General features: G+C 36.1%; 1 pseudogene; it reads right to left on the reverse strand.

Moving 5' to 3' along the window:
- Window positions 1–9,279: 9,279 nt before the first annotated feature.
- On the reverse strand, window positions 9,280–10,076 carry LOC144218903 (DCN1-like protein 1 pseudogene; annotated as a pseudogene).
- Window positions 10,077–12,679: the final 2,603 nt, after the last annotated feature.

Below are 12,679 nucleotides of genomic sequence, written 5' to 3' on the forward strand. Positions count from 1 at the left end.
TATGGGGATTCATCTTCTCCCTTCAAGCTCCCAGATATGAGAATTTGTTTTTCTTCCTTCTCCACACCCATATTGTCTCCTCAGACAGTGTCCCAGGTACCTTTAGCTCCAGAACACATCTCTGCCATTCTTAACCTCTTTAATGTGGCTTCTTCTCGACACTTCACTGTGGAGAGTCTGTTCTGCCAGGTTTGAGATCATTTTCTGGGTTATTTACACTGACGTAGCTGTTCTCTAGATGTATCTGTGAGATGAGTTGAGCTTATGATCCCCTATTCTGTCATCTTTCCCATATGACTCTTCATAAAGCTATTTAACTTTCTATACTTGAGAAAGATTTCCTAGGAGTAGAGTTCTTCAAAACATGTTTTGATAAATACTATTCTGGATAACAGTCTAGGTTAGGAGTTGGAAAACTATAGTCCAATGTCCAAACCTGTCTTGCTGCTTGTTTTTGTATAGCCTCTGAGCTAAGAATTGTTTTTATATATTTTAGTGGTTGGAAATAATCAAAAGGATAATGTTTTGTGATACTTGAAAATTATATGAAATTTACATTTCAGTGACTTTGAGCAAAAATTTTGGCACAATACCACAGTCATTTGCTTACATATTATCAATGGCTGCCTTTATACTATAACAGCAGAGTTGAATACAATTGACCCTTGAACAGTAAGGGTTTTAACTGTGCAGGTGCACTTATATGCAAATTTCCTTTCAATAAATATATTGGAAAAATTTTTGGAGATTTGTGACAATTTGAAAAAAATCACAGACAAACCACATAGCCCAGAAATATAAAAAAAAATCAAAAGAAAGTTGTATATTTCATAAATGCACAAAATATATATAGATACTGGACTATTTTATTATTTAATACTATAAATATACACAAATCTATTGTAACAGGTTAAAATTTATCAAAACCTATGCACACAAACACAGAAAACACATGGTGTCATTTATAGTTGAGAGAAGTGTAAACAAACATAAAGATGTAGTATTAAATCATAACCACATAAAATTAACTGTAGCACATACTAAACTACTATAGTATTTTTGGTGGCAGCACCTGTTGCTCTTGTGGTGAGCTCAAGTGTAGGGAGTACCCACTTAAAATGTTGTGTGATTCTAACCATCTCCACATGAGCAGTCTTTCTCTCCAGTAAATTGTATATCACAGTAAAAAGTGATCTGTCACAGTTCTTGTCTATTTTTCATCACTTTTAGTGCAATATCATAAACCTTGGATAACAAACACCATGGGACCCATACAAAGTGCCACTAGGGGTGCTGGAATTCCTCAGAAGAAGCAAAGGAGAGTCATGACATTGCAAGAAAAAGTTGAGCTGCTTGATCTGTACCATAAATTGAAGTCTGCAGCTGTGGTTACTCACAATTTCAAAATGAATTAATCCAGTGTTAAGGACCACTGTAAAAAAAGAAAAGGGAATTTGTGAAGCCGTCACTGTCAGCAAACATGAAAACCTGGAACTTTTTTTGAAGTGCCTCTTTATCTCATATTGAAAATGCAGCTTTCAGGTAGGTACAGCATTCCTATAAGAAAGGCACACCTATAGACTAATATGATTCAAGGAAAAGCAGAATCATTATATGACAACTGAAAGCAAAATGAAGGTGAAGGACCTAAAGCTGGAGAATTTAGTGCCAGCAAAGCTTGGCTTGATAATTTTAGAAAGAGGTTCAGCTTTAAAAATGTCAAGATAACAGGAGAGGCAGCTTCTGCCAGCCAAGAGGCAGCAGACAAATTCCCAGACACCATTAAGAAAATCATTGAGAAGAAAGGATATCTGCCTGAACAGGTTTTTAATGCAGACAAAAGTGCCCTATTCTTGGGGAAAAAATGCCACAAAGAACATTTATAAGTAAGGAAGACAAGTGAGCACTGGGATTTATGGCAGGAAGGGATAGGCTAATTTTATTGTTCTGTGCAAATGCAGTCAGGTTTATGATCAGGACTGCCCTCATCTATAAAGCTGCTAACCCTTGAGCCTTGAAAGAAAAAGATAAATGCCAGCTGCCGGTCTTTGGATTTTATAACAAGAAAGCCTGAACAGTGAGAACACTTTTTCTGAATTGGTTCCATTGACGTTTTAGCCTTGACGTTAGGAAGTACCTTGCCAGTAAGGGACAGCCTTTTAAAGTTCTTTTGATATTGAACAACACCCCTGGCCACCCAGAGTTCAACACTGAAAGCATCAAAATGGTCTACCTGCCCGCAAACAATGTCTCTAATTCAGCCTCTAGATTAAGGGGTCATAAGGACTTTTAAGATTCATTACACATGGTACTCTTTGGAAAGAATTGTCAGTCCTATGGAAGAGAACCCTAAGAGAGAGAACATCATGCAAGTTTGAAAGAATCACACCATCAAAGATGCCATCATCATTACAGAAAAAGCCATGAAAGCATCAAGCCAGAAACAAGTTCCTGCTGGAGAAAACTGTGCCCAGATGTTGTGCATGACTTCACAGGTTTTATGACAGAGCCTAACAAGGAAATCATGAAGGAGATTGTGGGTATGGTTGGGGGGGGGAGGTAGAGGGTGAGAGTTTCAAGACATGGATCTAGAGAAATTCAAGAGCTAACAGACACCACACCAGAGGAATGAACAGAAGAAGGCTTGATGGAAATGAGTGCTTTGGAACTAGTGCCAGATGATGAGGAAGAAGACCTAGGAGTAGCAGTGCCAGAAAAAAACAACTTGACGTTAGACAATCTGGCAGAAGCGTTCTGATTATTCAAGACTGCTTTTGACTTCTACGGCATGGACCCTTCAATGATACAGGCCTGGAAACTAAAGAAAACAGTGGAAGAAGAAATGGTACCATATAGAAACATTTTTAGAGAAATGAAAATGCAAAATGCCAGAAATTACAATGTATTTCCATAAAGTCACACCTCGTGTGCCTGAATCTCCTGCCTCCTTTCTACCTTGTTCCCCCTCTTCCACCTCTGCTACTCCTGAGATAACAAGACACAACCCTTCTTCCTCCTCCTCCTCCTCCTCCTCAGCCTATTCAGCGTGAAGATGATGAGGATGAAGACCTTTATGAAGATTCACTTCCACTTAATGAGTAGTAAATAATCATCATGCTGTACAGTCAATTAACTTATCTGTTGTGTATAGATGTATCTTCTCATGAAAACCTAATAACTGTACAGGAGACATTTTTGTGTCACCATTACCATCATTGCCTCAAGTGTTCATCACATAGAACATCGTGTGTGAAACTTGTATGGAAGAGGACAGCCTATCATCACATAGACATAAGGCGAGTGATACTTAACATAAAATGAATAATGTGTTAGTTTTCTGTTTTATAACTTTGCTTTCAAAGAATTACAGTATGTCTCTCTCATAATTGGAAAAACTGCATATCAGCTTATCATCATGGGTAAGTGGTTTTTTCTTTTTTAAAAATGTAATCTTGTTTCCAATACTGTATTATGAATATGACTGTAATTCTGTAAGCCATAAAAATTTTATAATGCCTCATCCATTAGTATAGAGGCTTGGCGACCATGAAGCAATAGTGTTGATTACACTAGGCTCCTGTAAAGCAGTTATATTGCTGCTTCTTTGTTAGTGCATGAATCATTATACCTGTAAATTAATATAAATTTCTTTTTCACATTATCTTTTCATTTTTTATGTCAAATGTTGATAATATATGTAATGTCTACAGTGTTTTGTATCATATCAGACAATATTGATGTAGGTACTGACAATTTATCTTATAGACAGATGTTGTTACTTTACCTTATCTATAAATACAGTACAATACTGTAATACATTTTCTCTTCCTTATGATTTTCTTAATAACATCTTCTTTTCTCTAGCATACTATATGTGAGAATATAACATATAAAATATGTGTTAATTGACTGTTTATGTTATCAGTAAGACTTTTGCTTAATAGCAGGCTATTAGTAGTTACGTTTTAGATCTTGTTTAGCTCTCCCATCATTTCACGTTGCTATGTCATGACACCATAACTTGAAATGATGTTACAGTTATAACTGAACAGTGTTTCAAATGCCATGTGTACCACATAGTGCAATATTATATTTTAGTTCTTATTACTAGTGGATCCCCACTACGCCCCCAAAAAATAAGGCCAGTAAAAGTAGGCTCCAAATGTCATGTTTTTTTAAGGTGCAGTGGAGTAGGAAGTATTTTGTTGTTAAATTAGATGTCATATCATTATATTTATCATTTATTTATTTATCATTGTATTTATCATTATATTTATATGTTATATATTTTGTTATATTGGACCTTTGATTTATGACAAAGATGGTATTGCAGGGTCAGAGGGGAGAGAAAGCCCCATCTAAATGAAAAAACATGAACTTGATCTTCTCTCACATTGTACATGAAGACCGTTCAGGGTGGATTAGAAATCTAAGTGTGAAAGACCAAATAATAAAACTTTGATATATAATATAGAATGACCTCATGACTTTAGTGTATAGAAAGTTTTGTATAAAGCAGAAAACAGACGAAAAAGAAAACACAAAGTACTGACCATAATGGAAGATTGATAAATTTGACTACATTGTAATTAAGATCTTCTATTTATCAGACGATACCAAAATGATAAGGTGGGACAGAATTTATTTATTTATTTATGTTATTTATTTATGAATTTATTTATCTATTTTGAGAGAAGGTAAGAAGGGGAGGGGCAGAGAGAGGATCCCAAGCAGCCCCTGCACTACCAGTGCAGAGCCTGATGTGATACAGGAACCCACGAACCACGAGATCATGACAAGAACCAAGAGTCTGGTGCTCAACCTACTGAGCCACCCAGGTGTTCCAAGGTAGAACAGAATTTAACTGGACTTTCTATGGCAACCAAGAGTTCAATTAAGTGATCCTTGCAGGTAAGTTCCATTTCATATGAATAGCATTCACAGACCTCAGAGTTTGCAGAAAAAAGAGCTAACAATCTTACATTTCCTAGTCACAAAAATGTATAATAAATTTGTAATACTTATTCTTAAATATAAAAGTTAATTTATCAAATGAATAATAAATGACTTGTTGATAATAATATTACTAAAAAGTACTTTGAAAAGAACACAGTTGATAGTATTAGAACTAATATGTTCAAATATTTTACAAATAAATTGTTATTCATTCATAGTACACCAATCACAGCATTTGAAAGGCACTAGTTCTTTTAGATATGAAATTAAACCTGTCTAAATTGAAAAGAAAGCACATTACAATGCAATTATCCATGTGGTTGTCATTTAGAATCCTGGCTTTACTGAAATAATCATTAGACTAGTAAATAAACCTCAACAAAACCAGTGCACTATTTTATGTTAGTAGATGCATTAGCTTTATTGTAGCTAGTGGGCAAAGACAATTTGATGAAACTCCTGGAGGATGACACATTTCACAGTGAAATGATTTTCCATCCTTTGCTTTATCTGGTAAATATAGGAAGCATTAGCAGCTTAAATGTGACCATTTTAGGTCAATAAAGACTATGAATACAAATTTGTAAAGTTATTATTTCAAACTCAGTAGTATAAGCCAACAGACAAATGTTAATGTGGCTCAAATGATTCTATGACTTTCATGCATAACTGCTAAAAAGAATAATCTCAGAAGTAGAGTATTTGTCAGCAAAATTTCCTTTACATAATCTAATCCTTCATGCTAAAAATAGCTTTTTAAATAGTTCTTCAACACGAAGTATATGGGAAATCTCTATACCATCTCCTAATTTTGCTGTGAACCTAAAACTACTCCCAAAAATAAATTTTAAAAAACCAAACCAAACAAACAAACAAGCCCAGGTGAGGAACTCCCCTTTTCAGAACATTTACTCCTTACAGCCCATTGCCCACAACTTGGCCATGTGGCAATACATAGCTGCATTGCGGGCCAGAAAATGTAATTTTTAATCTCAGCTGCCATATGCCTACCAGAAAGAAAGAGAAGTGTTGCTGGGCATAATTAGTAGTTTGTGCTATGCCAAAAGGCATAGTTTGTACTAAGGAAAAGGTTATATTGCAGACTGCTGAGGCCCCAGAGTTGCTAAAGTCTTTATTAAAGAAGCGGCATTCAGAGTGTAAACATTAAAAAAAAATAAATTAGGCCCACTGTGCACATTTCAACAGAGAACAGTGGAAGTAATTCAATGCTTGTTGTTCAATTATGTTGTTGATTCTGTCAAACGGTGCCTTCATTCTCTTTGTAAACAAAAGCAAGCAAATCCAAACAACCTAAACTAGCCATACAGAAGCATATATTTCAAATAAAGTTAAAACCCTCCCTTTCTCCCCTTTCTCCCTATTCCCTTTAAAATCCTAATTTCCAGAGTTAATCACTGTTAAAATTAGACACAAATGCCCCCAGGCTGTGTGTGTGTGTGTGTGTGTGTGTGTGTGTGTGTGTGAATAGATAGCCATCTACATACATAGCTCACATTCACTTGTTTTAGTCAAACAAAATTAGACTATATGAGAGGCTCCTGGGGTGGCTCAATTGGTTGAGCGTCCAGCTCTTGATTTCAGCTCAGCTCACAATCTCATGGGTCCTGGGATTGGGCTTTGTGCTGTTAACACAGGGATTCTCTTTCTCCCTCTCTCTCTCTCTCTCTCTCTCTCTCTCTCTCTCTCTGTTTCAATTATTTATCAAGGAAATCTCTTCCTCCCTTTTTAAAAAATTTTTAAATTTTTTTATTTTTTTCATGGCAATTTCACTGAAGCTTTTGTTACCTCTGTTGGTAACATGACAGGGATTGTAAGAAGCACAACTGAACTTACAGAGATATGCAGATGACAGTCACTAAAGATAATCTTGATCTCAAGTATTTTTAGATGTGGGCACTTCTAACTTTATACACTTTACTATTTAAGAAGCATTACATTTTAAAATGTGTACCTGTTTTGACATTTGGCAAAAAGGAAACTGTACTTGTAGTTCAATTTAAAACAAAGAATCCACCTGGGGAGTTTACCAAAATGAAGACTGAACCACTAATGAATTAAAGCATTTCAAGTTGTGTGTGTCTGTGTGTGTGTGTGTCTGTGTGTGTGTGTCTGTGTGTGTGTGTGAACATGTGTGTCTCTTTCAACCTCTCACTCCATCAGTCTCTCTCACAAACTCACACACATACACGGCCATATGTGTAAGCACTGTTTTAGTATAAAATATTCCCTGTAACCAGACATTTACCCTCAAAATAATCACACCACATTAAACCAGTCTTCTCTTTTCAGCCCTAGTAAGAGTATTGTTTAATTCTAAGATGCCATCATAGAGTGAACAACCTTAACTTTCATGCTACATAATTATATTCAAAACTTTATGTATTTTTGTTTATAATTAAGCAGTAATTATAAATGTTTAGTACCAAAATGATGACAAACGCTATTTTGTTGAAAAAGGTCTTGAATTCAAAAAGAAAAGTCTGTAAACCCAAGGCACTAAGCCATGAACCAATATCAGACTTTTAAGAAAATAATTTTCTATTGGGGGATAAAAGCTAATGGGATCTCATTTTAAAACACAGCATACTTGAATTAATCAGTAAACCTGAAGACAATACCATAACTCAAAATCTTCAAGACAAAAAACAAAATAGTACATATATATATCTTTTTAAATTTTTCATAATTGAAGTTCCTCTTTTTATTTACAAATATGAAGTCAGGAACTACTGAAAGGAGCAGGATTCTTCTTTTTTTCTTTTCTTTTTTTTTTAAATAACCAATTCCAGTAAACTGAATAGAAATTTTCAAAACACTCTTTTGGTAGAATTACATTCTTGAGTTAAAGTTATGATTGGAATATTAATATAGTATCTCTGGGGAAAGATTTCTAGTCAGTTTCAGAACTGTGTAAATAAAAAGTAGTAGTAAGACACCATTGTTTCTAAAATCATTTCCACATCTACATAAAATGTACTGCTATTCCACAGTACATTGCTTTGATAATTTCAACATTGGACCTTAGAGAGTTGCCTGGATATACTAAGCAGATTCTATTATTCCTGCTAGAGACCAAAGTCATCCAATACATGAAGTTTTCCTTTTTTTTTTTTTTTAACTTGCCTTACAGAAATGTTTAAGAAAGCAATAAACTCTTCAAATGTCAGGAAGTGAACAAAGACATGAGCATCTTCAGCACGAAAGCGGTTCATGGGTCTTGTAATGAAAAAAATACACACAAGAGAGAATTCTGCTTTGACATGAAAACTGAGCTTATTTGAATAAAACAAAAAAGGTGAAGAAACTAATTTATGAAAATAGAAGCCAGATTGATATTTTGCATCAAGTACATTCTTGTTTGAAAATTTTTGCTCCTGAAGTATTTGGCAACCAGTGATGAGCAGTTAAAGCAATTTCAACAAAATAAGAAGTCATCAAAAATGGACTATTTGTCTGAAAGCAGTGCATATAAGGATTGAATTTCATGACTCATCACGACCATTTTCAAAATTTAATTCCTACTATTTTCTTATAAATTCAGAGAATTTCATTTGTGTTCCATAGTGTGCTGACAAAAAAACAAAAAAACAAAACCAAACAAAAATAAATAAATAAAACCTTCATGCCTAAATTTAGAATATTGTATTGTGTAGCATTCTAAAACATTCAAAACAAATGAAATAGTTTAACTTATTCGACAGGCATATAAGCATTTCAAAATCATAATGAAATCCAATTATGTAGTGCATAATGTAGACAGGAGTAGAATCTAACATTATGCAGACATTTTCTAAATAAGAGCTCCCTGTTAAGACAACTATATATAAACATGGGTAAGGTAAGTGAAGACTAGTTCTGTGGAACCTTTTGAAAACGAGATCTGAAACACAATACATTTTTCAGGTAGGCACACCAAGTTATCCTAAAAATTTTTCACGTTGGTTATTTTGACATCAGTTACTCTACTCACATCAACAATACATGTGATTTTCCGGGGGGAAAAAAATCCCCCCAAACCAAAACACCATTCCAGATTTAAGGTACACTTAAATATATCACTCTCTTATTGGAAGTGCTATCAGCATAGTCTTTGTAACTAGCGCAAAGCATATATTTAAGAAGTTTTATAAATTGTGATGTTCATATGTTTAATTCTTATGCCAAACTCTTTTCTGATGAAGACAGCATTGTGCTTTATGCAAGAATGGAAACCTCAAAATAATCACCATAAAGCTCCTANAATGAAATACGATATGGTCCAATTGTGAGGATTGATCTTCAGTTCAGTCCAGCCAGCAGAAATTGACTGTGCAATTTTCTGTTGTATTTATTGTACAGACTATGTACATTCTAGAAGGTTCCTTCAGTGCTACACTGTTGTACTTTTTGTCCCAGCAATTTGAGGGCGTGCAAATTCTACAAAGTCATCAATAAAAACAAGCCATGCTCCTTCTTCATCATAATTAGACATGGCATCTGCAATCATTGTACTGAAGTCTAAAAAAATATTCCAAGTATCTTTTGGTATTGATCGTTTATGATGTTCCAACAAAAATTTATTCTATAAGTCTAAGAATTTAAATCTTCCATTAAGCACTAAATTCCAGTAGGCAATGGCCATTTCTACATCTAATACTTTTGTCCTGGGTTCTTTGCAAAATTAAAGGTAAACTGGTAAAAATCTTTAAATCGTCCTGGTTCTGTCAATCCTTGTTCCATCGTGGGTATCTGGGCCTTTGGTTTTTCTATGCCATCATACCCTAACTCTGTCATGCCATCCACGAACTCCTGTTTGGAAACTTAACGTTGTGTTGCTGCCCTGAACTTCCACGCAATGATCAACACACTATTGCTGGCTGGATCCAGTGCCAGGTCATCACAGAACTGCTGTATACCATCTATTCCAATTTTATTTTCATCTTGAGGATCTTTGTATCTATTGTATAGTTGTTCTAACTTCTTCCTATCCAATGAGCCTTTTACACTCATCTATAAAGTTCAGGAATTGGGAAAAAATTGTCTGTTGCAACATCTAACTTCCAGTCATACTGAGACAGACAACCTACTGCTGTTTTTTCACTAGATTCTGTGAAGATCATAATCTGATGAGCTTTATTCTGCGATGATTTCAACTTGTTCGCGTTGGTGTCCTCTAGGTCTAAAATTTTTTAAAAATTTATTTGTTTTTGAGACAGAGAGACAGAGTGTGAGTGGGGATGGGACAGAGAGAGAGAGGGCAGCACAGAATCCAAAGCAGGCTCCAGGCTCTGACCTGTCAGCACAGAGCCCAACACAGGGTTCAAACCCACAAACCATGAAATCATGACCGAAGCCAAAGTCAGATGCTTAACCGACTGAGCCACCCAGGAGCCCCTCTTTTTCTCTTTTCCAATACATCTAGGGCTAACACAATATACCGACAGCCCAATTCAAACGACAGATATCCCAGTGTGCTCACATTACTGTGATTCCCAAGAGGTTCCAATTTATCTGGACTCATTGTACCCCTCAGCTTCATTTCCATCAAATATTGGGGTTTGGCCCTCGAGGAGAAAGCAGGAAACAACCTCCTTGACCTCAACCGCAGCAATTTCTTACCTGACACATGCCCAAAGGCAAGGGAATCAAGAGCAAAAATGAACTACTGGGACCTCATCAAGATAAAAAGCTTCTGCACGACAAAGGAAACAATCAATAAAACCAATAGGCAACTGACAGAATGGGAAAAGATAGTTGCAAATGACATAGCAGATAAAGGGCTAGTATCCAAAATCTATAAGGAACTCACCAAACTCCACACCCGAAAAACAAATAATCCAGTGAGGAAATGGGCAGAAGACATGAACAGACCCTTCTCCAAAGAGGACATCCAGATGGCCAACAGACATATGAAACGATGCTCAGCATCCCTCATCATCATCAGGGAAATACAAATCAAAACCACACTGCGATACCACCTCAAGTCGGTCAGAGTGACTGAAATGAACAAATCAAGAGACTATAGATGCCGGAGAGGATGTGGAGAAACGGGCACCCTCCTCCACTGTTGGTGGGAATGTAAACTGGTGCAGCCCCTCTGGAAAACAGTATGGAGGTTCCTCAAAAAATTAACAATAGAACTCCCCTATGACCCAGCAATAGCACTGCTGGCACAGGTACCCCAATGTTTATAGCAGCACTTGCAACAATAGCCAAAACATGGAAAGAGCCTCAGTGTCCATCAACTGACAAATGGATCAAGAAGAAGTGGTTTATCTATACAATGGAATACTACATGGCAATGAGAAAGAATGAAATCTGGCCATGTGTAGCAACATGGATGGACCTTGAGTGTGTTATGCTGAGTGAAATAAGGCAGAGAAGGACAGATACCATATGTTTGCACATATAGGTGGATTAGGAGGAACTTAACAGAGGACCATGGGGGAGAAGAAGGGGAAAAATAGTTGGGGAGAGGGAGGGAGACAAACCATGAGAGACTCTTGAATGCTGAAAACAAACTGAAGGCTGATAGGGGTGGGGGAGAGGGGAAGGGTGGTGATGGGCATGGGGGAGGGCACTTGTTGGAATGAGCACTGGATGTTATAGGAAAACCAAATTGACAATAAACTATTTAAGAAAAAAATCTGACCATAAAAAATATTGGGGTTTGGCAAGGATTATTTTCTTATGTCCATTTTAGGTCAACCTCAGCCTAAGACTATTATATGGTATTATCCAAAGTATAGGTTTATACAGTAAGTGATGTCCAGATACATTCTACATGGGGAAGCAGAAAGATGGTAGAAAACTGTTAGACAGGGTGCCTGGGTGAGTCGGTTGGTTGAGAGTCAGACTCCTGGTTTCGGCTAAGGTCATGATCTCCTGGTTTCAGGAGTCTGAGCCCTGCATTAGTCCTATTTGGGATTCTCTGTCTTCCTCTCTCTACTCCTTCCCCACTCATGCTCTCTCTCTCTCAAAATAAGTAAACTTAAAAAAAACCTATAAGACAGATGGAGGGAATAAGCACCTACTGAAAACATCTCTAAAGCTATGCTATTGATCTTAAATAGGTTATGTCATTTCATATTTATGACAACCCTATGACGTACATATTGTAATTTCCTTATGTTTAAATTCCCAGAGTTAGCTGTGTCACACAGAATACAAAAATAGAGGTCATAAGTCTGTTCTGAGGTTGTTTTCTGTCTTGCCTGAGGTGGGTAGCTCTGAGTTTAGCTTGATTATAGTCAGAAAGAAGTCAGAAATCAGCTTTTGATTAAGATAAGATTATGTCACTGGCCTTTCTCATTTCTTGGTACACATTTTACCAGTTGCTGTGACAAAGACGATTTGCTACATGGAAAAAGGACCCATATTTGGCCAATAGGTAATAGGATTCACACTCAAAAGTTGCCTTCCATGTCTAAATATACTACCAGAGGACAGATTCAAATTCTGTATTTTGAAATTTGGAGCTGTAGAATAAAACATCAAGATTTGGTGCTGATTATGTTTAGATGTTAAACCTATTCTTGCCGCCAAATGACAAAACAAAATAGTGGGATCATTGAATTCGCACTAATGCAGCCTTTGTGCTTACTTATTCATGAATGTGACACTAATTTTTCCCAACTCATAAAAGGTTTATAAGAATACAAGAGGGAACATACCAAAAAGTTTTTAAATATTTAGTATTTGAATGGCAAGTTTTCAAATTATG

This window comes from Crocuta crocuta, unplaced genomic scaffold (genome assembly GCF_008692635.1).
Source record: "Crocuta crocuta isolate KB4526 unplaced genomic scaffold, BGI_CrCroc_1.0 scaffold130, whole genome shotgun sequence".
In the NCBI taxonomy this organism is placed as follows: Eukaryota; Metazoa; Chordata; class Mammalia; order Carnivora; family Hyaenidae; genus Crocuta; species Crocuta crocuta.